The sequence below is a fragment of the Pseudorca crassidens genome, chromosome 4, assembly GCF_039906515.1.
Source record: "Pseudorca crassidens isolate mPseCra1 chromosome 4, mPseCra1.hap1, whole genome shotgun sequence".
Classification (NCBI taxonomy): domain Eukaryota; kingdom Metazoa; phylum Chordata; class Mammalia; order Artiodactyla; family Delphinidae; genus Pseudorca; species Pseudorca crassidens.
Genome location: NC_090299.1, coordinates 147,265,480 through 147,290,893, shown reverse-complemented (window position 1 = coordinate 147,290,893; position 25,414 = coordinate 147,265,480). Strand labels below are relative to the sequence as shown.

Here is a 25,414-nt window from a genome sequence, read left to right as displayed (position 1 = left end):
TGGAAATTCTCGAGAATTTTTCTCGGGCAGCTGCCAGATGGAGAGGGGCACGTCTGTTCCCGCTGACTGATGGCAGCTCCGACCAATCCGCGCTCAGCGGCGAGGCGCGCACGCCTCCCGGGCTCTCGGTCGCAGCCAATCACAGGTTCTGACGGGACCGAGCCTCCCCGCAAGGGCCGTTGGACTTGGCTGACTTTCAGCAGTGCACCGCAGAGCGACGTCAACTTGGGCCAGTGGTGGCTCGCGGGGATGTCCGCCCTTCCGAAGGCCGTGGCTCTCTGGCCAATGAGGGAGCGCCTCTGCGGTGGGTGAGGTCGAGAAATTTGGTACCTCGCCAGGGGGTTGAGGAGAGGCAGTGTGTCGCTTGGGGCAGTGGAGCGGTAGTGACAACTAGGAAAGCCAGAACGGAATGCCAACACTTTGCCTGGGCGGAGGTAATGAAAGACATCTGGTTTCATTGCTGTTCTTTGAAAAACTCAACAGTGCACCGTTCTTCGTGACTGAACAGGCATCTCGTGATCCCTTGAGAATGTGTGGGGTTTTTTTCACTTTTTATTTATTTATTTTGGGGGGGGGGAGGTTGGGCTGCACCGCGTGGCATGCGAGCTCTTAGTTCCCCCACCAGGGATGGAACCCCTGCCCCCTGCAGTGGAAGCGCGGAGTCCTAATCAGTGGACAGCCAGGAGACTCCCCTTGAGAATGTTGATTCATTTATTCCACAAGTATTTCTGTGTGTTTAGGGAGGACCTTTTGTGTGCCAGGCACTGGAGATAAATCTCGACACAAATAGACATGATAGATGCCTTCATAAAGCTTCCAGTCTAAAGAGGAGGAAGAGGGAGAACAGAAAGAGGTAAACAAGCAAATGACATAATAACAAATCATGTCAAGGAAGGAAATAAACAGATGTGGATACAGAGGATAATAGGAGGTTGAGGTTAGCTAGAGAGGGTTGTTCTATAAGAACTTAATAACGTTTAAACAAAGAGTGAGAAGATCAGTCAGCCACGGCACCTGGAAAGTGATTGTTCTGGGCAGAGGGGACAGCAGAGCAAATGTCCTGAGGTGGGACAGCTTGACATTTTGGAAGAACAGAAAGGCCAGTGTGGGTCTAGTTTAGAGGGAGGGAGAGAGCAGCATGACAGAAGGAGATGAGGTAGACAGAGGCCAGAGGATGTAGCCAAGACTTGGAATTTGCTTTACATTTTAAATATAATGAGACTCTATTGAGGCATTTTATGCAAAGGAGAAAAAGGATCTGGTTTAGACTTTAAACTGCTTTGGTTAATGTGTAGGTGAATAGGTAGAACAGGTTATTGGGAGACTGGTTAGGAGACTAAATCAGAGGAACTCCAAGGTGGGAGATGACCTGTTTTAAACTATGGTGATATCACTGGAGGTAGAGAAAAGCAGAGATTTTAAAGATAAATTATTAGCTTGTTTTGACATATTAGGTATCCCATTCCCCGGACAACTGTTCTGAAACCAGTTCATTGAGCATTCTGTTTAGAGAGTGATTCAATTTTCATGGGCTTCCTGGAATTTTCTGTTCTTTGATCATTTTATTGAAGCCATATATATATATACACACACGCACACATACACATGCATATCTGAACCATCAGACAAGGCAATCTTATTTACAGAAAGCCCTCTCCCACCCTGTTATGTGTGTGTGTGTCTCTCTCTATATAAGTGCATATATCCCAAGTGTATACAGCTCAGTGAATTTTCACAATCTGAACACACCTGTGTATCCACCACCCAGATCAAGAAACAGAACATTATAAACACCCAGGGACTCCATCATACTGCCTTCCAGTCATTGCCTATCATGACTTTCAACAACATAGATTAGTTTTGCCTGTCTTTGGACTTGATATATATAGAATCACGAAGTATACACTCTTTTGTGTTTGGCCCTTTATTCAACTTTATACTTATGAGATTCTTCCATACTGTTGCATATAGTTGTAGATTATTCATGTTATTTCATTCTGTAAATATACCTTTGAATTCATCCTTCTGATGAATATCAGGGTAGTTTTCAGTTTGGAGCTATTACAGATAGTGCTACTATAAACATTCTAGTACGTGTCTTTTGGCCTTTTCTTTTGATGGAGAGATCTGGTGGCTGAGTTTTAAATACAATTAAGTTATTTTTGAATCTGTTCATCAGTAATATAGTACCATGTATTGCAGTATCTCAAACATACAGACCCCAGATCATCAAGGGCTTTGCTCTCACAAATGTGAAAACTTTTGGCAACAAGAACTGTTGACATGAGAAATTTTAAGTTTGGAAGTCTAAAACACTTGTAATTATGTATGGCATTTTGACCTTCTTTTTAAGCAGTTGCAAACTGCATGTCCAGGATTTGAGAATATCATGACTTTGCTACATCCTTTTATTATAATAGACTGTAATTCACAGGCATATGATAAACAAGGTCAGTTAGGCTGACCTGAAGAATATGCATATGTTTGGTGCTAATACAGTCCTTGGAGTTATATTTGAAAACCATACCATTCCACATTCTACCACAGTTGATTAGGAATAAAGCCAGCAGTTTACTTCTTTAGAATTATTTATTTTTGCCTTTTGCATCTCTGAAGCATGGCTAAATGTAGTACAAATGTACATATACTCAACATGCGGGATCAGTGCATAATGTCCAAAAGAATCAAGTGGATGCAACACTCCATACTTCATTAAGTTGAGCTCCTTTTTATTTCACTTTATATTTTAAAGACTTGAACTATTTGATAGTTGTCACTATTGGGAAATTATACTCAAGATGGGTCACAACGCTGTGGGTGGACAGGTCGCAGGAGGCCTTATAAAATATAAAGTGAGGACATAAACCATTTGAGATTTAGGCTAATGAACCACTGGACTGGAACTGTTACAAGATGAATTGAGGCGTATTACACATTTTAAGAGTTTGAGCCAAAACTGATTGGAATTGTTCAGCACCAAACCGGAATTGGTTAGGAGTGCAGCTAGAGGCAAGATTTTATAGAGAAGATGTGAAAGCCAAGCAAGAAAATGACTTGATTGGCTACAGGTTAAACAGGTACCTTATCTGGGGAAGTCTGTTTGGCTTTGTGGTTGGTTGTCCTTAGGTTTTCATTTCTTAACCTTAGGGCGCTATAGATTTAGGTTTTGGTTTGTTTACTTAAGCTACTAAGGCGTTAAAACCACCTCAGTCTAAGGGCCTCCTTGTTTAATTAATTTAACACTACCCATTTTCCTGATTAGTTGCTAATGCTCCTGGGGGCCAAATACTGTGGAATAATGAATTGATAATTTTATTAATATTCACTAATGAATAACCAATTTTTTTTTCTTGTTAAAACATTAGAGATGGTATTTTTGTATAGTCAGTGAAGGGTACCAGAATATGTGACCCCCAAAATACACCTCTTTGGATTGTTATTATTATTATTTTTTTTTTGCGGTACGCGGGCCTCTCACTGTTGTGGCCTCTCCCATTGTGCAGCACAGGCTCCAGACGCGCAGGCTCAGCGGCCATGGCTCACGGGCCCAGCCGCTCCGCGGCATGTGGGATCCTCCCAGACCGGGTCACGAACCCGTGTCCCCTGCATCGGCAGGCGGACTCTCAACCACTGCGCCACCAGAGAAGCCCTCTTTGGATTATTTTGAACTAAAGGCAACTGAGGACCAGGAGATGCAGAAAAAGCTCTTCACCTCCCCCTGCCTAAAAATAGAGTATAAATTTCCCCTTTAGTAAAGGAAATTTACATTTATAAAGGAAATTTCCATCTTTCGTGGTGGCTCCTGGAAGTACCAGAAAGAGTGCTACTCCCAGAGATAACTGTTACCGCCTGACAGACTCCTTTCTACATAACAAGACAACCCTTACTTAATACACGCTTCCTGCCCTTGCATTCCTGTAACTTGCCTCCCCTACTCCAAAGCCCCTTTTCCTTTGTTTAGCCTAAAATAGTACATAAACCTCAATCATCTGGTCTCCTAGGGTCTCATTTCTTTATGAAATTTCCATTCATACTTACAGGATTAAAACTGTTTTTTCTCTTCTTTATTTGTCTTTTGTCAATTTAATTTCCAGGGTCCCAGCCAGAGAACATAAGACGGTAAAAGGAAACATTTTTTCTTTTCCTCCGTTAGAATCAGCAGTTCTCCAGGTAAGACTCCGGATGCTACTTCTGGCCTCATGCCTAAAGTGTGAGATATTAGCTTGTAGTTTTCCACAGTTCAGGTGGTTTTCTATCTAGAATTGCTAGCCCAGATGTCCCTTCTGTGTGTCACCAGAATAATTGCCAAAACCCTGACACAAACAATTTTTACATCTTGTCTTTGAACCCTATTAAAACTTGTAGCACTGATTTTATTTTAGAATGTAATTGTTGCTTTTTTTCCCACAAATATGGAATAAATGAGCTTCATCCAGTACCAGTGTTATAGAGCTCTGAATTATCTTTCCATTTCCACCTCTGACTTTTCTATTTGGCCCTATTCAAGTATTTAACCTCATTATGCATCATTCTCATATAGGGCTGTTATGAGGAAAATCGTATTTTATAAATATAGAAAAAGTTATAAACAAAATTGCATTTTGTTACTTAAATTGCAAAAGCTCAAAATCAAGGAAATGGAATATGATAGTCATTAGCTCCATTTGCCAAATAGTTCCTGCTCTCCACCTCCCAGGCAGTTTCTGGCCCCTTCATGGGTGGTGCTGTGGGAAGGTAGGGAGCCTGTGACTAGTGTAGGTCAGTGAATTGTGCGTGGAGGTGACAGCGTTTCTGAGTTGGAGCAAGACCCTTCAAGGCTTATTTCCCTCTGCCATTACAACTAACGAAGTTCCAGATCACTGCTTCTCCTTCCGTCCGGTTCCTGAGTAACTAACTGTGGAGAACAGAATCCTGCTGCCAACCCATCGTGGCCAGATAGCTGAGCAGGAAACAAACCTTTGTGGTTTTGAGCCCCTGATACTGTTTGCTGCTACATCTTGAGCTAACTTAACCTAGCCTATCCTGACTCCTACAGTTAGTAGCTCCAACTTAAAATCATTTGGTTGAGGTTTTCTTGGGGCAGTTTTATTCAAAAAGAAATTTTCATTCATTTTTTCAATAACTTTTCATGAAGTTTCTACTGGGTTTATAGCAATGAATGAAAAATATAAATGTCTCTGTTCTCATGAAAATTGGGAGGGGGCAGAGGAGATAGTAGGCATTTATCTAGGTATGGTGAATGCTATAACTGGCAGAGTATGGCTTTCTCTAAGTATTATTCTTGGAGTGTTGTGGCTCCTCTTCCCCTTTCTGTCTCTGTCTTTCTCTTAAGTTAGGGATTATTCAGTTGCTGAATATTATACAAGCCTACCTAGAAAGAATGAGAAAGAAAAAACAAGTTTCTAACTCTTGAGAAGTATCTTGGACTCACAGAAAATATACCTCGCCTCAGTCTGGAATGCCAACATTGCTTTTGACCAATGGGCGACCTCAGACAAGTAGCTAGCTTTGCTGTGCCCCTCTTTTATCAGATGTAAAATAACACTAAATATAACCTGCCTTGGCTGACTTTCATAACTGCTACAAGAATTCAATTAAGCAGAGAATTAAATGTCCCATATAAAAAAACAGTGTTATTATTCTTTGAAGATTTTACTTGAAGTGAACTGGAGGAGCCAATAAATAGCTAGTTTAAAAAAAAAAAAAGTTCGGTCCACCTATAAAGCAACATATAAACAAATTAAAATTAAAATTGTACCCTCCCAGCTGTGGGAAATTATACACAATGACACGGTCAGAGTTGTACCTTCAAGAATGTAAACTGCGTGTTTATTGCCAAGTCATATCTGCTAATGTACTGCTATTAGGATATGGCTGAAACAAGCCAAAAATTCCCTGTAATCTTCATAAGGAATATTCAGTACTTTTCTTGTCAGTAGAATGAAGGGAATGTTCGAATAAGTAGTCTTATACAAGTGGATAAACAACAGAAAAATGCATGCAGTGTTAGTAGAAACTATCATTGTCTTTGAGATCTGTAACTTCAGAAGTATGTATGCTTATAACTTGTTGGAAATACCTAATTTTCTAAACTCATTCCTAAGTCTCATTTAGATTAGAGTTCAGTATCCCAAAGTAACATTGTAAGAGATGATGAAAGGCACATTTGTCACTGGTTGTCAGGCAACCCAAAGCATGAGTTATTGGCATGTACAAACACACCTCATTAGGTATACAGAGTGGGTGTAGGTGCTGAACTGCTTTTCTATTGGTCAGTTTCCCTTCCAATGACAGAAGAGACAGTATTTTTCCCCCAGTTAATTAGCATACTCTGGGGAAGTACCGGACTGTGTTTCTTAACCCTGGTAGTGTTAAATATAGACTCGAAAACCAGCCTTTAGCATTTACCATTTAAATGTTACTTTGGCTTTGGGTGTTCTAGATTTTATATACAAGAATACTCCAAAAAAGTTGTGAAAATTCAAATAAACTAATAGCACATAATGATTATGCTATGAGAAGTTTTCAAGAGGGACACTGGTTCTCTTGAAGATACCTTCCCATAAAATAAGAATCGACAATCATCTTCCCAGAATGAAACCAGGAACGATATCCCCGGGTCGCAAAGGACAACAGAAATGGTATTCCCTGCCGCCACCCCACCTTTGCATAGACCACAGGGAAGAGGCAGAATGCTGAGATTCGGGAAGAGGGCAGAGTTACAGCAAAGGGAAGAAAGGGAAGGGGACCAAGAGACAGACGTCAGCCTGCCCACATGAGGGACTGTCATATGGCCTGAAATGTGACCCAATGAAAATCGTGTAGAAATAGATGCTTAGTGCTCTTGGAACTGTATGTAACTGGTGAAAGCAAGGTTACATAATATTTTCTACACGTTCTCTCGTTCTGTGGCTTCTCCCTCCTAATTCATCCTACACCCACTGGTACTATTTTTCATCTTACAGCACGGTTTCACGAAGCTTCAGTAGCTCCCCATTTCCAACAGTGTTTAAAAAAAAATTCTAAGCTTCTAAGGCTAGTATTCACACTTCTCCATGAGCTTGTTCCTGCCCTTCAGCAGCCTTCTGATCCACTACTTCCCTAAATGGACACTCATTCCACCCAAACTCATCATTTCCTAAACCTGCCGTGAGGGTTCTGAACCCCTTGCTCCCTTGCCTCTGCTTAGGCAAACCTTAATTTTCTCCTCTTAGTTTTCTTAAATCTTCAGAAACGGAAGGATTAAAGTGAACGTTTGCCATGTGATTACTGATTGCTTGTACTCTTAGAGAAGAAGCAGAATAGAGTATCACTTTGTGCTGCAAACAAAAATAATAATTGCTAACTGTTAGGGTTCTCCAGAGAAACAAGCAATAGGGTGTGTATGTATGTGTGTGTGGGTGTGTGGGCGGGGGCTGAGAGAGAGAGACTGAGATTTAAGGAATTGGCTCATGGGATGTGGGAGCCGGCAAGTCCAAATCTGAAGAGAGAGAACAGACCCTGCATATATTTGGAGGAAAAGTATTCTAGGCAAAAGAGAGGGCACGCACAGAGGCCCTGCAGCAGAGTCGCAGGCTGGAGACCCAGGGAAGAGACGCCGCCGCACTCACGTCCCAAGGCAGTCTGGAGGCAGATCGCCTTCTTCCTTGGGGGATGTCAGTCTTTCTCTTAAGGCCTTTAACTGACTGGATGAGGCCCATCCACATTATGGGGGTGAAATCTGCTTTACCCAACCTACTGATTTAAATGTGAATTCCATCTACAAATACCTTCACAGAGACACCTAGATTTATGTTTGACTAAACATCTGGGTACCTTGGCCTAGTCAAATTGACACATAAACTTAACCATCACACTAACCCATACAAATGCTTATTCTGTCCAGGCACTGTTCTAAATTCTTTATGTGTTTAACTCATTTAACTCTAACAACCCAATGAGATAAGGTTATTATTATCTTCCCCATTTTACAGATGAGGCACACAGATAGATTAAGTAATTTGCCTGAGGTCATATAGCTTATAAATGATGACTTGCCAGGACTTGAATTTTTGCAGCCTGGCCCCAGAGTCTGTGTTCTTAACTGCTGTGCTCTTCACCTCTCAAGAAAAAAAAGTGAAAGCTGAACTCACTGATACCTTATATGTTCTTCCCGCTGCCTCCGTAAATATCTTTGCCTGCCATTAACATCTGTTGGAAATCAACTTTTTACAGAAACCTTATGTATGTCCACACAACAGCTCTTTGATGTAGGTAGTGTTATCCCTCTTTTACAGACGAGGAAAATTTGAGGCACAGAGAAGTTAATGATCTGCCCCAGGCCACGAAGTAGTGAGTGGAAAGCAGGCATTAGCCTAGGACGCCCAGTCTCCAAAGCACATCCGCTGACCACAGTGTCTCTCTGTATGTTCAAGATGTTCCTACTCATCTCTGTTTTGAAGACTTTCAATTACTTTAACCGAAGTTGGCTTTGCAGATTAACAAAAATTGGCTTTCTGTTTCCATGTGTTCCACAAGTGAAAAACACTGTACACATAAGCCTAAATTTCTGACTAATTCATGCACCAGAAAAGAACATAGACTGTAACTCAAGAACATAGATTGTAGCTAAGTGGAAAGAAAAAAAGAAAGAGCATTTCCTGTTTTACCAGGTAGGGATTAGCTAGTATCATCTCCTGGAGGCCTGCTGCATTTAGAGAAAGAGCAAGGGGCAAACACATCACTGGGAAGCACTGAAGTGGGAGAAAACGACCAGCTAGAGTAGAATAGAGATCGAACCTGAGGAGTGACTTCGCCTGAGCCTAGCCCGCTGGCAAGGACTTCAGTGGGCGGGAAAACACATCAGACATCGCCCGTTTTGCAGTGTGGCTTGCTAAGCTGGAATTAGGTGAATCTACTGTCTGTTTTTAAGGGACTGATGTAGAAAGTTTTATTCCAGAAGGAGTTTTGGTTTCCCAGTGGGGCCCATGAGAAGGCAGAGCATACTGTTTACTGTTGATAAGGATCTTAATGGAGTAGTGGTTGCCACCAGGCATCTTTCCCCTCTGTCTTCTTAACTCACTGAACTACATCTGTAGCCTGGGAGAGGAAAGGCCCCAGAAGGTTTTCGGCCTGTCCGGAAGTCAGTATATGACCAAAGAATTTTAGAGCCGGGAGGTACCTTTGAACTGTTTTCCTCCTCTTCGTCTCCCCTTTATTTTTCAGAAAATTAAATGCAAACCCTGAGAGGTGAAGAGATTTGCCCAACACCACAGAGCTGGTAACTACAGGCTAGAATTATAGGCCAAATTTTTAGTATCCCAGGCGAGTACTAATCCAGCCTCTTCATACTGTGTGTGATCAGAGTCATTCTTGACTTTAGACAACCTAGTTAATGTTAGGAATTTTTATTATTCCCTGTCCTTGCCTAGAACACCCTAACTGGTCCTGAGCTCACTGGTCTCTGACACAGTTTCCTGCTTACAAAACTTGTTTCTTCTTTCTCCTCTCCTCTATTAAAACTCTTTTGTTTGCTTAATAAATGGCTGTTTATTCACTCAAATAATATTTATTTAATGCATCCTCCTATGTACTAGAAACTATTCTAGGAGCTGGGGATGTAGCAGTGAACTAAACACACAAAATTTCTGTCCTCATGGAACATACACTCTAGAGGAAGGAACAGAAAACCAAACAGATAAATATATTCTTTGATATCTGTAACGATGAATGGTCTGTAGAAAAATAAATGATGAATAATGAGATAGAGAAAGGAGTATGTGCTATTTGAGGTGTGGAAGTAAGGGAAAAGCCTGGCATTAGGGGGGCAGGAACCATAATGAAGGAAGGGAGGGAACAGACAGACCCTGCATATATTTGGAGGACAAATATTCCAGGCAGAGGAAAGGGCACGCACAAAGGTGCTGCAGCAGAGTGGCAAGGAAGCCTGCAGGACTGGAACATAGATAATGAGTGAAATTAAGCAGAAATGAGGTCAGAGAGAAACCAGTCTGTAAGACGTTGTAGACCAAGATAAGATAAGATAGGGAAAGGAAAGGACAGAAAAGAAAAGGAATTTAGACTTGATTCTCTTTGTTGAGAAGACCTGGGGAGAGAGAGTAGGTGAGGGTTGTGAACTGATTTGTGATGAAAAGGATCACTCATGTTGCTGTGCAGGGAATGAACCCTGGGAGAGGCAAAAGTAGCAACTAGGAGACCAGGTAGAAAGTTGTTGGAGGAGAATGGAGAGTTTCACCTTGAGGATGTTAACTTTGTGACGTCCTGTAAACATACAATAAAGCTTTTGCATAGGACTTAGATATATTCATCTGTGGTTCTGAAATCACACAACTCAGATAGGACTTCAACCCACGGACCTGGACTCGAACCCAGTCAAAATTCAGGTTGGGACTTGAACCCACTGTCTTTTAATTGAGGTCACACAGCTGATCCCAGGACTTATGGAAGCTCATGTTCTTTATGTCTCATCACCGAAAGAATTCAGTGAGAGGCAAAGTGATAGGTAAGAAGTGGATTTATTTAGAGAGATACACATTCCATAGACAGAAGGCGGTCCATTTCAAAAGGTGAGAACGGCCTTGGGAGAAACACACTACAGAGACAGAAGTGAGCCATCTCGGAAGGCTCAGAGGCCCCCAAATATGGAGTGGTTAGTTTTTACGGGCTGGATAATTGCATAGTCTAATGACTGGGAGGATTATTCCAACTATTTTGGAGAAGGGTTAGAGATTTCCAGGAACTGGGCCACCACCCACCTTTTGAGCTTTTATGGTTGGCCTCAGAACTGTCCTGGTGCTGGTGGTGTGTCATTTAGCATATGCTAATGTATTACAGTGAGCGTATAATGAGACTCAAAGTCCACTGGAAGTCAGATCTTCTGCCACCTCGGACCTAGTTGGTTCTAACCAGTTTTTGTCATGCCCTATGGCTATGTCATTCTTTTAAAGGTCGTACCCTGACCCCTTCACTCCTGTGTCAGTTCCAGGGAGAAGTCAAGGCGAAAGACATGCATTCAGGAGTCACCAGTGTGCAGATAGAATTTAAAACCACGAGGATGAGACCACCTAGGGAGTGAGATGGATGGAGAGGAGAGGAGGCTGGAGGTCAAAGCACTGGGATTTTGCAGAATTTAGAAGTTGGCAAAAGGAAGAGGTCCAGGCAAAGGTGACTAAGAAGGAATAGTAATGAGCTAGGAGGAAATCCAATAAAAAGTGAGAGAAAGGCAATAAAGAAAATTTCAAGGAGAGTGTAAGCAGCTGTTTGATGATTAGGCTTGACCATGTAAAGGTCATTGAAGACCCAGACAAGGTCAGTGTCAGTGCAGTGAGGGCACATAAACGTGATTGTCATGAGTTCAAGAGAGAATGAGAAGTAAGGGAGCAAACACTCTAAAAGTACTTGAGGAGTTTGATGTTAAGGTGGGACATAGGAACGAGGCAGTAACAGAGGGGTATTTTTTTAAGATGGAAAATATTTTAGCATGTATGCATGCTGATGAGAATAATTTGAAGGGAATGAAAGACTGACTTGCAAGAAAAGGAGCACATTAGTCATCTGGGATGGGGGAGGCTTTGGAGGACCCAGGTGAGCTGGCAGGGTAGCTGGACAGATCTAAGGACCCACTTGAGGCTAGGTTCATGATTTGGTGTGAGACCAGTTAGTGTGTGTTAATGTCTTTCTCCAGCCACATTCAGCTACTTGGGTGCAGAGGCAGTTTAGGTGAAGGGTTAGATTTGAACAGGTTAAGCTTTAGCTACATGGATATAACAAAGCAGGGAGGTGAGAAACTATAACAATGGACCATGGAATCCCAACCGGATAAACAGAGAAGAGAGGGCATGAGTGGCGCCGTGGAAATTAAAAAGCCGGCAAGGGTCAGTCACTTGGAGATACTGGCCGTTGTACAAACCCAGGACAATGTCTTTTTTTTCCAAAATACTCTAAAATGTGAATGACTGGTGAATAGCTTATAAAGATAACCTTCCATGCATTTAATGAGAAAATAGATACTTCTTAACACAAAGAAATTAATTTCTAATGGGCAAATTCTAGGGGCATTTGACAGAATAATGGGAGAATATTGAAGGAAAGAGCCTCAATAATATAAGCTAAGGACTTCCCCATTTGACCTAACTGCATGGGGTCCAGAATACGTGGTGACCCACTGCTTTCTCTGTATCAAAAGTGAGTTATTCATCAACCAGAAGTCTAACGAGATGAAGCGGAGATCCACTTGATCTTGAAAGATCAAGACGTGTTATATAAATAATACAGGACTGGAATTTATATTACAGACTTCTTTATTCCAGAAAAGGAACATGAGGGGAAGGTGGACTGTCTTAATAACTGACTTCAGTCACCATTTAGCAGCCGCAGTGAGTTCTGTGGAGATATAGAGATAGATAGATATTCTCTGTCTTTAAGGAATTTATAAATCCTAGATGTATAGGTACTGAACGTGAGTGAACATGAATAATGATAGGATATATATAAGAAATACCAAAAATGTTAATGAAAATGCTGACAATAGGAATGGATAGATCAGGACTGAAAAATCAATAGATTTACTAGTATAGTCATTACTGAGAAATTAATATAGTTGCTCCCAGGAAGTAAAATCCATTATGTATTGTGGCAGAGACAGCTAGATGCCCGATTCAGTGTACATTCTTCCCTTCCTCCTTAGTAACAGACCCCTGATTTTCGTCTGGGCATACTGCTGGCAAAAAGAAAAGATCATTTCCTAGCCTCCCGTATAATTAGTGTGGTCTTGCTGTTAAATTCGTGCCGTGAGATGTAATTAGAAACACATGGACTTCCAGAAAGTTACAATACAAAGGAAGGAGGCATGCCCTTCTGTCATTCTCCTTTCCTGGACTGTGGATATGACGGCTGGAACTTAAGAATCATCTTGGGTCATAATATGACATGGTAGAGATGGCAGAGCAGTAAGAGAGGAGGTCAGATCTTTGGGGAACTGCTCTATGGAGCAACCATAACAACCATTTCTGTTAAGAGCTGCCCAACCTGATCGTAACACACACACACATTCATCACTGTAGATACCACAGTCGCAGGTATAGTGTTTTACACATACTGGTCACTCAGTAAATATTTGATGAATAAATACAATTATTTGTGATGGGGGTTTTGCTTCTGAAAGTGCTGTTGTAGTGGAAACTCTAATGATGTTTCCCCAAATATAGCAGTTTTTTCTTCTATTGCCTTTAACTAGAGGAGCCTCTGAAAGTGACATATATATATATATATATATATATATATATATATATATACAGTTTATACAGTTAGAAGCAAATATAAGACAGGATATAAATTTTATTCACAAATATTTGCAAAATATTTGCTCTTAAAAATTGCCCTATGTATTAGTTATTGCTGTGCGACAAATCACCCAAATACTCATTGGCTGAGAACAATAATCATTTATCCCGTTCTTGCTTCTGCGGCCTGGCTGGGGTTCAGCCGACCTAAGTTTGGCTCAGCTGGGCAGCTCTGTATCTCACTGCAGGGCTACAGACTGGCCGGATCAGCTCTGCTCAGAGCGTCTCTCATTCTTGGGCAAGTGGGCTACCCCACGCCCTTCTTCACATGATGACGGCAGAAGCACAAGAAAAGGAGACGCTCAAGGATCTTCTAGGCCTAGACTTGAACTGGCGCATAGTCACTGCAGTGTCCATGCCATTGGCCAAAGCAAGTCACATGCTCTCGTAGACTCAATATGGCCATAACCTATTTTCGCCTCCTCCCATCAAGAGGTAGTTTATTTCCCAGACATATTCTTTACCTCTTGAAGATGGGCTTGTGACTTGCTTTGACCAGTAGAGCGTGATAGAAGTGAAGTTTTGTGACTCAGTGAGCCCTAGCCTAAAACGGCCTTGTATTTCCACCCTCACCCTCTTGGGATGCTGTGGTCACCACATGAGGATGAGGAAACCCAACTCAGTTGAGCCTCTTCGTGGATGAAAGCCCACGTGGAGAGAGGCCTGGCCATCCCAGCTGTCCTAGCTCAGCCCCCAAGCTGCCTATTTAGCTGAATGTAACTTCACGAATGAGCCCAGGTCGGAACAGCAACAGAACCCCCGTCCAAACCGTAGAATTGTGACATAGCTATTATAAGCCACTAAGTTTGGGAAGGGTTTGGTATGCAACAATCGATAAATAACACTTATACCTAAGACCAAAGTCAAGCGGCAGGGAAGTATAGTCTGCATCAAGTAAGTGTGTGGGTACAGGGAGGGGTAAAGAATTGAGACCCACAAATCAATCCACTATGGTGTATAATAGCTGACTTTTAACTATTTTAAATATAGTTTGACCTTTAGTTGTTAGTGGCTTCTGACATTTTAAATCTGGTTTCTTGCTCCCCAACCTATTCTGTCTTCATGCTAGTTTATCTCCGATTCTTCCCTTCCTGTACTCACATGCTACTGCCCAGTCATGAGATGGAGTCTATTTCTGCACACCCTTGAATCTGGGCTGGCCTGGAGCTGCTTTGACCAATAAAATACAGAGAAGAAACACTGTCTCAACTCCTAGCCTTTTAGAGGCCTGGCAGCTTCCATGTCCTGCCACCTTGTAAGAAGTACAAGTGCCGAGGCAACTCTGCTGAGAGAAGGCAAGTTTTTGACGTTTGTTGCAGACAGATGATCCCTTACACATATGTGTTGTAAGGTCTGGTTTGCATTTTCAAATTTTTAAGATGACAGACACCACATTTTGTTTATTCCCTCATCAGGTGATAGACATTGAGGTGGTTTCCACTTTGGGGGAATTATGAATAATGCTGCTGTGTAAACATTCATGTGCAGGTTTTTGTGTGGACACGTTTTCATTATTCTGCATGTGAGTGAAGTTGCTAGGCCATATGGTAGCTACATACATTTGAATCTCTTTTCCTAAAGGAATACATTTTAAAAAACTCTGAATCTGTGACAGAATTTAGAGGGCCAGACATCCTTGGAAAAGGCAAGTGAACTTTTTAAAATACAGCGTGTTGGAGAGGAATTACAAATATAGTATAACATGGTTAAAAAGCTCAGCTGATCATGTATAGCATAAAATAAAACAGGAAGGAAGCCAGGAATATAAAGTGTGTGTGTTAATATAAATGACGTCGTATACTTATTCCTGGCTCCCAATCTGAGCCCATCTTCCCCTCTCCCCAGGGCAGCTCCGTTCTGCCACCCTGGCCCTCCCCAGGAGACAGCTCAACAGACCACTCTCTCACCTCGTCAGCTGTCTGATCACTCAGCAGTGTATTAGAGGGGCCTTCCTTGATCACCTACCTAAAATACCTGTCCCTCACCGTCTATCCCCTTGCCGATCCCCACATTCAGAGCATTTATCAGCACCTCAGATGTTTACTCGTTCATTCATTTATTTGTGTCTGTCACTCCCCAGACTGTGAGCTCTATGAGAAGTGGATATTCATTTAAATTGTAATATCCCCCACATCAAAACAGAGCCCACTGCTCAAAGTATATTTATTAAATGAATGGGTGAACGAATGAACGAATAAATCCTTCCATTCCTTGCAAAGCCTTTTTTTCTTTTAAAAAACTTTTATTGAAATATAGTTGATTTACACTGTTGTGTTAGTTTCAGATGTACAACAAAGTGATTCAATTATACATATATATATGTATATATGTGTATATATATATATTCTTTTCTTTACATCATCTTCCATTATAACTTATTACAAGATATTGAGTAGAGTTCCCTGTGCTATACAGCAGGTCCTTGTTGGTTATCTATTTTATGTATAGTAATGTGTACATTTTAATCCCAAACTCCTAATTTATCCTCCCCCGACCTTTCCCCTTTGGTAATCAAAAGTTTGTTTTCAAAGTCTGTGAGTTGATTTCTCTTTTGTAAGTAACTTCATTTGTATCATTTTTTTAAATTCCACATACAAGCGATATCATATGATATTTGTCTTTCTCTGTCTGACGTACTTCACTTAGTACACTTAGTATGATAATCTCTGGGTCCATCCATGTTGTTACAAATGGCGTTACTTCATTCTTTTTTTATAGCTGAGTAGTATTCCATTGTGTATATGTACCACATCTTCTTTATCCATTCATCTGTCAATGGACACTTAGGTTGCTTCCATTTCCTGGCTATTGTAAATACTGCTGCAATGAACATTGTGGTACATGACTCTTTTTGAATTATGGTTTTCTCAGGGTATCTGCCCAGTAGTGGGATTGCTGGGTCGTATGGTAATTCTATTTTTAGTTTTTTAAGGAACCTCCATACTGTTCTCCACAGTGGCTGTATCAATTTACATTCCCACCAACAGTGCAGGAGGGTTCCCTTTCCTCCCCACCCTCTCCAGCATTTGTTGTTTGTAGACTTTTTGATATGGCCGTTCTGACTGGTGTGAGGTGATACCTCATTGTAGTTTTGAGTTGCATTTCTCTAATAATTAACAATGTTGAGCATCTTTTCCTGTGCCTTTTGGCCGTCTGTATGTCTACCTTGCAAAGCCTTTGCTGCATCGAGGACTGTCCTGTGGGAAACTGCATCAAACAAATACCATGTGAAGTTGGCCACTGTCAGAAAATTCCAAGGGCTGTTAGTCAGTTCACATGTGAGTCGTGGAAGCAGAAGAGAAAACAGAACATAAAATTAACCTAAATGCTCCTGTTCTAACTTCATGACATGGTTTCTGCTGCCTTCCTCTTCAGCAATTTTGGCCTTTTATACCTTTCAGTGTTTGCTGTTGTTTACTTCATACCTGTGTGGCACAGAACAGTAGGGCTGATTAAAAACACCTGAGATGGGCAGAAGCCTTAATTACTGGTGCAGATAGAGCTCAGCCTGATTATCTCTACAAGAGTCCTTTTAAAAGTCCTAAGTCCCTGAGGGCAAGGGTCCACCCGGCTTTCCCCTCCGTATTTGCTTCATCTGACCACTGGTGTCGTTGATCTGCTTTTAAAGTCCTTCCTTTTCTCTCTCTTCATTTCTTTCACTGACGCTTTTTCCGTCTTCTGCTCCTATTTAAACTCAAAGACTAGTGTAGACAGCTGTACCGGGAGAGGCCTGTACTTTTGTGTCGCTTAATATTTTCTGCCACATCTTTTAGTTACTTCCTTATCTCAGTTCAGTTATATTGAACAAATGTTTGTGGAGTAGCTACTGTGCAGGACGCTTGCTAAGCCTTGGAGACACCGAAATTATCGAACAATTCCTGCTTCTGCTATTTCGCAGTTTTAAGAGTCTGCAGTCCATTCATTTGTGTTAGGATTGTAAGCTTCTTGAAGGGCTCAGAATAGCTTACACATAGGTAATGTTTATTAGTGTGGGAAATGAATTAAACTGAACTGATAACCAACCTGGAATTTGAGTTCTTTCTTTTACTCCTCTTCAATCCGATCTATGTCGACCTGTGACACAAAAATAAACACATATTGGGTCTTTGTCCCCAGTTCCTGACACAGAGCTCCTAAATCCCTTGGAATTTCCTGAGTGAGAGGAGCGTCTTCTGTTCTAATGAGGGGACTCTTGCTGGGCCTCTAGATAGCTTCACGATGGGGGCTGGTTGCCAGAAAGGCCAAGACTTGATTAGAGGTTTACAACTTTGAGTCCTACTTCCAACCTCCAGGGAGGGGAGGGGGGCTGGAGATTGAGCTCATCACCGATGACCGTGACTTAATCAGTCATACCTGCATAATGAAACTTCCACGAACACCCCTAAACGATGAGGTCCCGGGAGCTTCTGGGTCGGTGAACACATGGAGGTGCTGGGAGGGTGGCATAATCCAGAGAGGGCAAAAAAGCTCTGCACTCCATCCCCCCTGGCTTGCTCTATGCACCTCTTCTATTTGCCTATTCCTGAGTTGTATCCTTATAATAAATCAATAGCAGTAACTAAACTACTTTCCTGGGTTCCAGGAGCCATTCTAACAAATTACCAAACCTGGGAGGGTGGGTCATGGGAACTTTGATTTATAGCTGGTGGGTTAGGAGTGACAACCTGTGCAGGTGACAACCTGAAGTGAGACTGCACTTACACCAGGTAATTATTAGTATCAGAATTGAATTGAAGTGTGGGACACCTGTTTGGTGTCCAGAGAGTCGGAGAATTGGTTGGTGTGGGGGAAAAAAAGCCCTCACATTCGGTGTCAGAAGTATTGTGAGAACAAACTCTTGGGTATATATACCTAGGAACTGCTGGATCTTTTGCATTCAGAATATATAAAGAACTCTTGCAACTCAGTAATAAGAAGACAACCCAATTTAAAAGTGGGCAAAAGATCTGAATATGTATTTCTCCAAAGAAGATATACAAATAGTCCACAAGCACATGAAAAGATGCCCAACGTCATTAGTCATTAGGGAAATGCAAATCAAAGCCACAATAAAATGCTACTTCCCACCCATGAGGATGGTTATAATAAAAAAAGATAACAATAATAATTATAATTGTTATAATAATAAAAGATAATAACAAGTATTATAGGCCAGGATGTGGAGAACTTTGAACCTTCGTACATTGCTGGTGAGAATATAAAATTGTGCAGCTACTGTGGAAGGCAATATGGCAATTTCTAGAAGTGTCAGACATGGAGTTACCACTTGACCCGGCAGTTCCTAGTATATACCCAAGAGAAATTAAGACACAGACACAGAAAAAAAAAAAAAGAACCAACCACACAAAAGTATGTGCAGGCATGTACATAGAAGCATTTTTCATAATAGCCAAAAAGCGGGAATAACCCAAGTGTCCATCAGCTGATGAGTAGATAAAGAAAATGTGGTACATCCATACAATGGGGGTGTTATTTAGCAGTAAAAAGTAATGAAGTACGGATACATGCTATGACACAGATGAACCTCGAAAACATTATGCTTAGTGAAAGAAGCCAGTCTCGGAATACCACATATTGTGTGATTCCATTTATATGAAATGTCCAGAAGAGGCAAATCTGTATAGACAAGTAGCCTCATGGTTGCAAAAGCTGAGGGCTGTGAGAGTTTGGGGGAGCAATGGAGAATGGATGCTAATGGGTACAGGGTTTCTTTGGGGTGATAAAAGTGCTCTAAAAGTGACGGTGGTGATGGTTGCACAACTCTGAATCGTGCCCTTTAAATGGACGAATTATGTGGTATGTGAATTATATCGCAATCAGGCTGTTTAAAAACTGGTGTCGGCCTCCCCCCGGGAACAGCACAAGGTATGCACCTGAAATGGCACGTTCGATCTGACCCTTCTCAGTTCACGGACTTTACCATGGGTTAGTCACTTAATATAAACAAGAATCACTAGTAGTCAGAGAAATGCAAACTGAAACATTCACAAGGATATCACTTCACACCTTTCAGGCTGACAAAAAATCAGAAATGTGGATCCTGTCAAGGGTTGGAAGAGATGTGGGAAAAGAGGAACATACCCTCCTCCCCTGCTGGGGGGCATCTAACCTAGTGCAGCCATTCTGGAGAAATAATCTGTCATAATTTAGTCTTGTGAAGAAGACACGTATTCTGTGGCCCAGCAATTCTGCTCCTGGTATATATTCCAAAGAAATTTTCACACGGGTCTGTGTGGGAACATGTGTGACGATGTTCCTGGCATCACAGCCCAGGGTGAAAGGGGTTGGAGTCTATGTGGGTGCTCATTCCTGGGTGAGTAGACAGGTTAAATGTCATGCACATGCTGGAGTCTAATGGCTCTGTGAGTAGCATCAGGTTAGATGTGGGCAAAGCTGCATGGATGACTCTTAAATATATAGTGCTGAGTGGAAAAATATAAACACTGGATGGAGATATTTAATACTGTTTCCATACGATAAAAATGTGCACACAGGGAATTCACTGGCGGTCCAGTGGTTAGGTCTCCGTGCTTCCACTGCAGGGGGCACGGCCAATATCTGGTCGGGGAACTAAGATCCCACATGCCACACAGCCTGGTCAAAAAAAAAAGGTCAGAATTTATAGAGCTAGTAAAGATGAAAAAATATCCATCAGTAAGTCTGTAGGAGGGATTTCTGCCTTGGATAGGAGACTGTATCAGATGGCCTAGAGCTAGATAAGCCAAAACAATTCTATCAATAAGATAAAAGAGGTTGCAAGATTATGGCTGAATCCTGAGGCAACCTAACTTCTTGACTATTTTAAGGGTCAGTAGCCAGGCCTGTTTCCTCCAAAACAGGATTTAAACCTTGGCTCTCTGAAATGGAAAATGGTTGGTTTTGCTCTGAACTGAGGTTGAACCATTGATTCCACAATGGCTCTTGGTATGTCCCTCAGCTTTCCTACTAGCCCAGCTATGTACATGGTTCCCTTAAACTTTCCTTAAAACAGATGTACCCACAACCCCAGTTTTTGCATCATTCTGCCAGTGGCTCCTGGCATTCCCTCAGACCATCCCGCCTAATGTTAAAATGGACTAAGCCAGGTTTCATGCCAGAAAGACTTGGTTTTCTCTCCTGGCATCATTCTTTACGGCTGATTGTTCCTAGTTAAGTCATTTAACTTCTCAGAGCTTCTGTTTTTCTACATGAAAAAGAGATAACAATAAAATATGTTAGCTATCCTAAGTATTTTCTATGCAATTACAAATGTACATATTGAAGCTCAAATTGTATCCTATTTATTATGCATATTCTTCTGTTAATTTTGTTTTTACTTTATATATATATCTATATATACACATATACACACACACACGCATATATATAATGAATGGCTGTCCATGTCAATATAGATAAAGTTAATGGCTGTCATGAATGTGGTAGGGCAGGGGGTAAAAGGGAAATCTCTGTACCTTCCACTCAATTTTGTGGTGCACCAAACTCTGCTCTTAATAATAGCCTATTTTTTTAAAAAAAACTTAAAGTGGATTCAACAAAATGATTGAGGAATTTAAAATGCATGTTAATAGAATTTCATGGTTAATCGTTATTGAATCTAGGATTGTACTATGTTAGATTATATGTGCAAATTAATATTTTCGTATTTAAATAGTATACTCAGTGAGAGAAATGATCTCAATATGAACATTTAATACATAATTTTAGGTAATAGCTGTCCATACCAATATATACTTTTAAAAAAGTAGACTTTACTTTGCAGAGCAGTTTCAGGTTCTCAGCATTGAGTAGGAGGTAAGAGAGTTCTCACATATCCCTGCCCCCCTCGCCCATGCACAGCCCCTCCACTATCAACATCCCCCCACCAGAGTGTTACATTTGTCACAATCGATTTGTCACAATTGACTTGACACATCGCTGTCGCTCAAAGTCCATGGTTTACATTATGGTTCACTCTTGGTGTTGTACATTCTGTGGGTTTTGACAAATATATACTTTTTAATGGCCACATGGAGTACCATGGTATGATCTACCATGAATAGTTTAAACAATTATTTGAAAATGAAGTTCATTTGAAAATGTTTTCTACTATATACAATACAGGTGATGCAATGTGTGTTAAAATCCTTGCTATTTTAACTTATCAATCAATATAAGATTGATGCATAGAAAAATCAACAGAGGACATGAATAGTCATTTTATAAAAGAAGAAATATAAATGGACAGTACGAAATGAGAAGTTGCTCAATCGCATTAACAATCAAAGAAATGAGATTTAGAAAAAGACATCCTTTTCGAGAGACATAGATTGGTGGAGATGAAAAAGATTGATAATATCGGGACTGGCCCTGCTGTAAACTGGGGGTGGAAGGGTAAATCTTGGCACCCTTCTTCTTCTTTTTTTTTTCAATATTTATTTTATATCTGGTCACCTTCATGAGCTTTTCTTTTATTTATTTATTTTTTATTTATTTATATTTATTTAGCTGCGTCAGATCTTAGTTACGGCATGCAGGATCTTCACTGCGGCACGCGGACTTCTCTCTAGTTGCGTGCTCGGGCTTCTGAGTGCGTGGGCTCAGGAGTTGCAGCACGCGGGCTTAGTTGCCCCGTGGCATGTGGGATCTCAGTTCCCCGACTAGGGATCAAACCCGCATCCCCTGCATTGGAAGGCAGATTCTTAACCACTGGACCACCAGGGAAGTCCCCTTGCACCCTTCTAAGAGGGCAAGTTAGCAATATGTAACCACAGTTACAATGCACAGATCATTTGGATTATTTTTAACCTTTCAAAACCTGTGGTAATAGTATTATTGTTATACTTCTTATCTTCTAAAGACAAACATTGAAATTTTTTTAAAAAAAATTTATTTTATTTATTTTTGGCCGTGTTGGGTCTTCGTTGCTGCACTCAGGCTTTCTCTAGTTGTGGAGAGCAGGGGCTACTCTTCGTTGCGGTGCACGGGCTTCTCATTGCGGTGGCTTCTCGTTGCAGAGCACGGGCTCTAGGGCACACAGGCTTCAGTAGTTGCAGCACGCGGGCTCAGTAGTTGTGGCTCGCGGGATCTAGATCGCAGGCTCAGTAGTTGTGGTGCAAAGGCTTAGTTGCTCCGCGGCACGTGGGATCTTCCCGGACCAGGGCTCGAACCCGTGTCCCCTGCATTGGCAGGCGGATTCTTAACCACTGCACCACCAGGGAAGTCCCAAACATTGAAATATTATGAATGAAATTCTATAATATGGATTGCTTCAAAATAGTCTGGTGAGGGCTGGGGAAAAGTGGGTGGAGGTATAGATGAAGCAGATGAATTCCCATGTGTTGAAGCTGGGTATGTGATAAATATATACTTGGTCTTTGTCCTTGGTTCCTGGTACACAGTTTCTAAATCCATGAGGCCACTCTTGGTGGATTCAGGATGGGGGCTGATCGCCATAAAGACCAAGGCGTCATTAGAGGGTTGGAACTTTGAGGCCCACCCCGTTACCTCATTCTGTCCTTCAGTGGTTCACAGAAGAGACAGACTCTGGTCAGAACATAAGATGGTGATAGTAAAAGGGAAGCAGGCAAGTCCATGTTGGAACCTACAGAAGAAAAGAAAGGGAGTTAAAAGCACATGACCGAGAGCAATACTGGGAGTCACACAATCAGAGTTCCAGGCCTCGCAGCACCTCATCCTCAAAGCCAAGGCCACCTGCTCCCTGCTCCTTCTTTTCCTTCAACCACAGCCTGCTGCAGGCCCACGCACAAAGCGGCCAGCATCGCTGGGGAAATTCCCCATACCATTGTCCAGCAATAGAGACCTTGAGGTCTCAGAAAGGTCTCTGGGGTAGGGATTGGTGGGTGGGCTGGAGGGGATGTAAGTGTGGAGGTGGGAGAGATGTGGCCATGGTTCTCAATTTTTTTTTTTTTTTTGGCTGTTCCGCGTGGCCTGTGGGATCTCAGTTCCCAGACATGGGATCGAACCCGTGCCCCGTGCAGTAGAAGCGTGGACTCCTAACCACTGGACGGCCAGGTAACTCCCTGTTTCTCCATTTTGAATAGATGAATGTATTTCTCATGAAAACATTCCTGCCCTTGGCAGCAGGCTCTCTTGGTGCCATTGCAGGATAGAAAGAGTTGTGGGCTGACCAGAGACCTAACCACCATAATTTCTAACATTACGTTAGAGGAAAATGCATTCTGTGTTATAAACAACCAACTAACAAAAGCTTTCTTAGAACATTCATTCAACAAGTATTTATCAAGAGCCTACTAGTTTCTTTTTTTTGTTTGTTTTTTATTGAAGTAGAGTTGATTTACAATGGTGTGGTAGTTTCTGGTGAACGGCAAAGTGATTCAGTTATATATATGTATACATATTCTCTTTCATATTCTTTTGCAGTGTGGTTTATTACAGGATATTGAATACAATTGCCGGTGCTATACAATAGGACCTTGTTGTTTATCCAGTCTATATATAATAGCTTGCATCTGCTAATCCCAAACTCCCAATCCAACCCTCCCCCAACCCTCCCCCTTGGCAACCACAAGTCTGTTCTCTATGACTCTGAGTCTGTTTCCGTTTTGTAGATAAGTTCATTTGTGTCATATTTTAGATGCTACATGTAAGTGATATCATATGGTATTTATCTTTCTCTTTTTGACTTACTTTGCTTAGTATGATGATCTCCATGTCCATCCATGTTGCTGCAAATGGCATTATTTTATTCCTTTCTATGAGCACTACTTCTAGGTGCTAGTAACACAGCAGTGAAGAAAATAGAATAAAATCCTTTCTATTAAGAAACATTATTTAAACCTTGTAAATAAAGCAAAAACATGAGTGTACTTTCAATGTCATGGGAGGGCATTGTTTATCAGGTACACCCGAGGAATATTTCATAATCTAGGGGGAATATACCTTGTTCAAATCACTGTTTACTTTTTTTAAGTTAATTTATTAATTTATTTATTTTTGGCTGCGTTGGGCCTTTGTTGCTGTGCACAGGCTTTCTCTAGTTGCTGCGCGCAGGGGCTACTCTTCATTGCCACGCGGGCTTCTCATCGCGGTGGCTTCTCTTGTTGCAGAGCACGGCTCTAGGCACATGGGCTTCAGTAGTTGTGGCTCATGGGCTTAGTTGCTCTGTGGCCCCGGACCATGGCTCAAACCCGTGTCCCCTGCATTGGCAGGGGGATTCTTAACCACTGCACCACCAGGGAAGTCCACTGTTTACTCTTGATTAAAGGGCCCAATCATAGTGAAGTTACATGTTTTTTCCCATAAAGATGCAAATAATATTTGTCCATTAGAAAAGATAACTCCAAAGGCTACAATTAATTGCCTTGAAGAACATTAACCAATTTTATATCTAGTGTAGCAATCTTATGCTAACATTCTTTCATTAAGTAGGAACCAGTCTTAACCGTCTTGCTGGCTCCCTATTAATTAGTTGAATAAAATCTTTGACATATGTTCATTATATAGTTTTATGAAAATGGTATTTTTAACTTTTTGAAACTTATCCTTTGACAGTCTCCTCATGGAGTTTATAATCTGGTTATACTTTCTCCCTTGGCTTTCTTTTTCTAGTTTGGGGTTCAAACTAGTGGACTGAGACAGAGTAATTCTTCCCATTTATTTTTCTCCTTCTCTTGGCCTTTTTGGGTAGTAAATGAAGGAGACCAGAATACATCACCACAAAATAAACCTCTTTGACCTAAACATTATTTTGAGCTTAAGGCAGTTGAGAAGCAATGAACACAGGAAAGGCTCTCCCTAGTTGCTCCCTTTTCCGCCTATAGGCAAGATATAAATTCCCCTTTTCCTGGAGGTAAATTCTATGAGCCCAGAGACAGCAGCAGAGGAATCCACAGACAAACCTGACTTCATTAGTTTCCTCCCATATATTTACGTTCCCACAGTTTGCTGCACTTGGAAGCCTAAAACTAGGTTCCTTTGTCCTGTGACTTTGCTACAAATGTACTGTTCTTTGTTGACTATGTTATAGAAAAGCCAGACTTCTCAGCCACCACTTTGAGTTACTCTTCATGTTAAGTTTTTCCCCACATGGTGTGTACTGCACACATGAATAA

General features: G+C 41.5%; 1 long non-coding RNA gene across 3 annotated transcripts in view; it reads left to right on the top strand.

The window, feature by feature from the left end:
* LOC137224053 (uncharacterized) overlaps window positions 1-25,414 on the top strand; it is a 66,056-nt gene that overhangs the window by 1,218 nt on the left and 39,424 nt on the right. The window contains exons 1-2 of one of the 3 annotated variants that reach the window (XR_010943199.1): window positions 135-434; window positions 4,095-4,170. This is a non-coding gene — a long non-coding RNA (uncharacterized lncRNA). Of the gene's footprint in view, window positions 1-134; window positions 534-4,094; window positions 4,171-25,414 lie in introns of those variants that run through there. The other 2 variants (XR_010943198.1, XR_010943200.1) reach the window with 2 other exon arrangements.